Below are 6000 nucleotides of genomic sequence, written 5' to 3'. Positions count from 1 at the left end.
GCTTTCTTCTATTTTTAGTAACAGTGACCTTGATCCTAGGGGCCCCAAACACAATCACATGAAGTCCTCCATAAACTAATCCTACATATTAAGTTTGGTCACAGTATGTCAAACATAACTAAAGTTATTCAGTTCCAAACAGTAATCTATTTTTTATAACAGTGACCTTGACCCTAGGGGCCAAAAGGCAATCCTATGAAAGCTCTCCATAAACTAGTCCTATATACGAAGTTTGGTCACACAATGTCAATCCTTACTTAAGTTATCAGTATTAACCATATTTCTATTTTGAGCAACAGTGACCTTGACCTAGACCATAATTCGCGGGCCCAAAACACAATCTTATGAAAGGTCTATATAAACTCTTCACATATACCAAATTTGGTTTGTGAATGTCGACCCTTACTTTAGATATACAATACCAACCATTTTTCTATTAAAGGTAGCTTTGACCTTGACCTTGATCATAGGGGACTTAAAAAGTCTCCATAAACTTCATATATACCAAGTTTGGTTACTTTGTCAAACCTACCTAAATTTATTCAATACACATGGTGACTTTGACGCTGCCCTCCAAACAGCCCGCCCGAACAATGACGCAAGTCATTCTATAAACTGCATTTCACTTTGTGAAAACCTGATTAAGAATATAAAAATGTTCCTGTTAAAATAAAAAATAAAAATAAAGTCAATCAAGGGCCATTATTTGTATGTATCGTTAAAATAGAGTTATGTAACCTTATTGTAATACGGTCGTCATTAATTGTGCAAAGTACTAAGTCAATTGAATAAAGGGCATAGAAGTTTTTTTTATTTAAATCCCAACTTGCCCTAAAACTAAGTTCCTAAGTTAATCAGGGGCCTTAACTTGTATTAAGGATAATATGGAGTAGAAGTAAAGCCCTCCGTATTCTTCAAATAATCGAGCTAGAATGTATATTCTTCCCAAAGACAGATTGTCAATGCAATTGTCAACATTACAATATTAACTCTCATTTGGCTACGTAAGTGGTGAGAAGATAGAATTTATATTACAGTAGGGTTTCGTGATCTTGGAAAGAACTTTATTTCGTCACTGCTGTTGGTTTTAAGCATATATATCCCTTATTTGTTGTTCAGAAAGATCTGGCTTATCTGATTATAATTCGCGTTTTTTATCATAGTATTACTTTATAAATTATGGCCACCTTAAAAAAGTGATGAATAATCAAAACAATTAATTGGTATTTATAATTTGACATTAGTTATTTCCCTGAGATGTGGTCTGAAGGGTTCATTGTGCCTTTACATAAAAAAGGAGATGTTAATGTTGCAAGAAATTATAGAGGTATTACATTATTGAGTACACTTGAAAAGTTATTTACTAAAGTTTTGAATGATAGAGTTACTGATTGGGCTGAAAATTATCGAGTGTATATTGAGGCTCAGGCTGGCTTTAGGCAAAATATGGGAACTATTGATAATGTTTTGTTCTACATGGCATTATAAACTATTTCACAAATGCAAATAAGAAGTTATTTACTGCATTTGTGGACTTTACCAAGGCATTCGATTATGTTGTACGTGATATTATATGGTATAAACTTATTAAACTCGGGGTGAGAGGTAAAATGTCAGATATTTTACGTTCAATGTACAGGAATGTTAAGTATAGAGTAAAATATGACAATGTTTTAAGTGATAGTTTTACAAGTTTGTTAGGTGTTCGTCAAGGAGAATCCTTATCTCCATTTTTATTTTCGATGTATCTAAATGATATAGAAGAGTATTTCATGACTAAAAACCATCAGGGTATAGATTTAGATGTGTTTAAACTATTTATATTATTGTATGCTGATGATATTGTTTTGTTGTCAGAATCAGAGGCTGGTTTACAAGAAGGTCTTTTATTACTAGAGAGATATTGTGATAGATGGAAGTTAAGTGTTAACTCACTAAAGACAAATGTCATGATATTTAGGAAAGGCGGTAGATTAAGGAGGAATTCAATTTTTTTGTATAAAGGCCAGGAATTAGAAATTGTTGACAAGTTTACATATCTTGGAATTGTATTCACACCAGGGGGTTCCTTTACTAGTACTTTTGAAACATTGTCAGGACAGGCTATGAAGGGTATATATAAACTTAGACAGTGCTTATCCAAATTTCCGACGTTGTCTGTGAAGCATAGATTATATATTTTTGATAAACTTATATATCCAGTTTTAAGTTACGGCTCTGAAGTGTGGGGTCTTTTTAATAGTCAGCAAATAAAAAGAGTACATTTAAATTTTTGTAAAGAAATATTAGGAGTAAGAAAACAAACTTGAAATAATTTTGTTTATGGTGAACTAGGTAGGACTTCATTGTTTAGTTAACGTTCTGTAAATGTGATTAGATATTGGCTTATAATAGTAAATATGCAAACTATAAAATATGTCAGAATTGTATATGATAAAATGTATTTAGAAGTAGATAGAAATCCAAATAATAGATCATGGATATACATGTTAAGAGAATAATTACAGAGGCTTGGATTCAATGATGTATGGTTAAACCAAGGAGTTGGGGATATATCTTTTAAGCAAAGAGTTACTGATATTTTTATACAGAGTTGGAGCTTAGAACTCAGAATTAACAGAGTCTACCAGAGCTAGAACCTATGTACTTTTTGCAGATTTCAACATAACAACATATTTAAAGGATGTTAACATTGATAAGTATAAGATTGCATTGTCAAGATTAAGGATGTCTGCACACAGATTACAGGTAGGGGCTGGTAGATGGCATAAACCAGCTGCTATACCTTATTCGGAAAGAAAATGTCATTTATGTGATGCACTGGAAGATGAATATCATTTTGTTCTTGAATGAAAATTATATACTGATATAAGAAAAGCCTACATAGATAAATAGTATTATGCAAGACCTAATATGCTTAAATTTATAGAATTGTTCACATTCACCTCTCAAAATACTAATGTAAATATAAAATTATCTATGTTTGTTTTCAAAGCTTTCGAGTTGAGAAATGCCTTCTATAGTTATTACGGATAATATTTGGTTATTCCTCTCGCTGTGTTCATGTTGTTGTATGGAACTGTGATTGTTAAACCAATTTGTAACTGTATGATTGGAAGATTGAGTGACCATTGACTATGTTATAAACATTAACAAATTTTATTGATTGTGTACGCATGGGCGTATTGCCTATTGTATTCTGAAATAAACTCTTATAAACTACACTTAAAAAATATTAATATTTCAATTTAGTAATGAATATATGACCAGAATATATATCTAAGTTAATGGCAAGTGATGGATTTTAACGTTAAGCTTTACACGCACGCACGCACACACGCACGCACGCAATCTCACACGCACATGTGTGTGTGTGTGTGTGCGTGTGTGCGTGCGTGCGTGCGTGTGTGTGTGTGATGTTGAAAATATATATGTAAATGTTTATGTTAAAACGTTGTTTTTTTGACGTTTTGTGAAAAAACCTCTGTAATTTCCACAATGGAAGACCCTGCTGGCAGTGATTAATCGTATTATACTGTTCGTCTGCAAACGTACGTGTTTCCATATGACCTATTGGCGAAGACACGTTCCCTACATAGTTGTTTCATACCTCTACAAACTACTGAAAACGCGATGTCGTACATCTTAATATACTTGTGTTCTTATTGAAAGGGTTTATAAAGATTTCGAGAGTTCTAATTTAATCGAAACGTTCTTTACATGCGTCGAGATCAGAGAAACTACAGTTACAGTGAGTTAAAGTCAGCTATAATTTTATCAAAAGCACCAATGGAACTAAAAACTAAATGCTTTGTTGATAAGATGACTTTAACCATAAACTAAATATATCGGTATTAGGCTGGGGTAACCTATAGTGTATAGTAAAAGTTAGCCTTGGTTTCTATGAAGTGCTTTCCTAGAAACACAAGCCGGCCTCATAAAAGTGTGTGTTTTTTAATCAGGAACATACATTTCAGTCATCAAAGTGTGTTACATTTGCTGAAACGCCAGTTACATTTATTTTTCGAAAAGTGCCAAAGCTATAGTTATTTGGAAGCAATTCAGTTTCTTCCTCGTCATATAAAATCATGACCTTCTATTTACTGATCAACTAGTTTCGGCAGTCGTGTTTCCACCGGATACATTATGCCATCTTTTATTCTACAAATAAATAGCAACGTCCGAGATGCAATGATTGCTAATTAATTCTAGGTAATATCTTCCGAAATGAGATATTGACTTCATATATAGGGGGATCTATTTTGTCACGCCAAACGAATAATTGTCTTCTCCAATGTATCAAAGAAGCGAAGCGAGTGTATCTCAGGATCGTGTGGACTGCCAAAGAACGTTTGGATTGGTGTAAGGAATCTATGTTTAAGTAGAGAGTAAGCTTCTTAAAATCATATTACTTCACTTGGCCATTCTAAAGCTAGACGTTTGTAAATTTATGAATTTGTTGCGGCATCCGTTATAATAAGTTAGATGGCTCGTCAGTCTTTATGAGCTTATAAGTATATGTCAAAACCAAAAATGGTGCAATACAAACAAAGTGTTTGTTTTGAATACTGATGACAATAATTGATATATTTTTTATTATATCCTTTTCATTAAATAAAAAAGCTATTAAAAGACAACTGTTTTGGAATGACTTCATTTGAATTCGCCAAAATGTAGCCTATATATATATATATATATATATATATATATATATATATATATATATATATATATATATATATATATATATATATATATATATATATATTACATATATATATATATATATATATATATATATATATATATATATATATATATATATATATTACATATATATTTTCGTAGTACTCGAATACGGGTAACATATAACCACTTCTTATGAGGATTTCGATTGAAATGTAGCCAACATTTCAATACTATAGCATAACTCCCATCAAACGCCCGCTAAATATTGCATAGGCATACGAGACAGGTAATGCAATCTAAGACCATACACCTAACAATCGATACGCCCCTGGGGTGTGGTATCAGTAGCATTATGTAATATGTTACGAATACATTTGCTTTACTACTATTATTACTGTTCGACCCATTAGTATTCGACCCATTGACTTACATTTCGATACGATATGGCTCATAATCAAACTTAACATTAATTCCATCGAGACAATCACTCTGACAATCATAGAAAGTTGGGATTGAAACTGTGGTCTCTATTGTGAAATGTTTTAATCATCTGACATAACAAATACATGATATCTTAAAATAATCTTATTATTAAAAGTACTTGGTGAGATATATTCGTTACACTGGCGGGGTATGTGATATACACCCCCAGTGGTTTCATACCACGCTCGAGTTCCACCTACCCCCAACTACTTACAGTGTAACAAATATTACTAGAAATAGTTATGGTAGATAATACTGCTGTAGGTGGTCAACTACGAGGAAATGGTGAGGAACGCTAGCAATAGCTTGTCAATTGTAGTAAAATTTTGATGATAGACACTACTTCTAAACTATTTCTTTATTTTGCTCCATGAAACACAACCTTAGCTGGAATTCCGTTAAGGTGTTTAGCGTAGAAGTATAAAGGACGCTACGTACTGTTAACGGAAAAATTATACTGATTATAATTAATATCAATGGTGTAGCTTACTTTTTTATATGCAGAAGAACTACTATATACCACAGTAATCGGAATAGCACATGGTAACAATATCACATTTACTAAGAAATATACTATAAACGTTATATTAAATAATGATGAAAACATTGAAAATAGACGCGCACTGTCATGCATAATTAAGAAAGGAAGTAAACGCTATATTATCACCGCAGTCTGACCGGCAGATGAACTGATTAACATTCATTTGTAACTTTAAATGAAACAGAAATATACTAAAAGCTAAATTGCATTACTTACATAAATAAAACATCCGATTATTAAGAATAATGTTGCATGTTTTGAAATCAATATTTTGACAATATATTAGC

At 32.0% G+C, this 6000-nt stretch overlaps 1 pseudogene; it reads left to right on the top strand.

Annotated features, from left to right (window-relative positions):
- The first annotated feature begins 2105 nt into the window (after window positions 1–2105).
- Window positions 2106–3036, top strand: LOC128226344 (uncharacterized; annotated as a pseudogene).
- Window positions 3037–6000: the final 2964 nt, after the last annotated feature.

Source organism: Mya arenaria, chromosome 3 (assembly GCF_026914265.1).
Source record: "Mya arenaria isolate MELC-2E11 chromosome 3, ASM2691426v1".
In the NCBI taxonomy this organism is placed as follows: domain Eukaryota; kingdom Metazoa; phylum Mollusca; class Bivalvia; order Myida; family Myidae; genus Mya; species Mya arenaria.
Note: the sequence above shows the minus strand (reverse complement) of the source record. Positions and strands in the feature narration are given on the sequence as shown.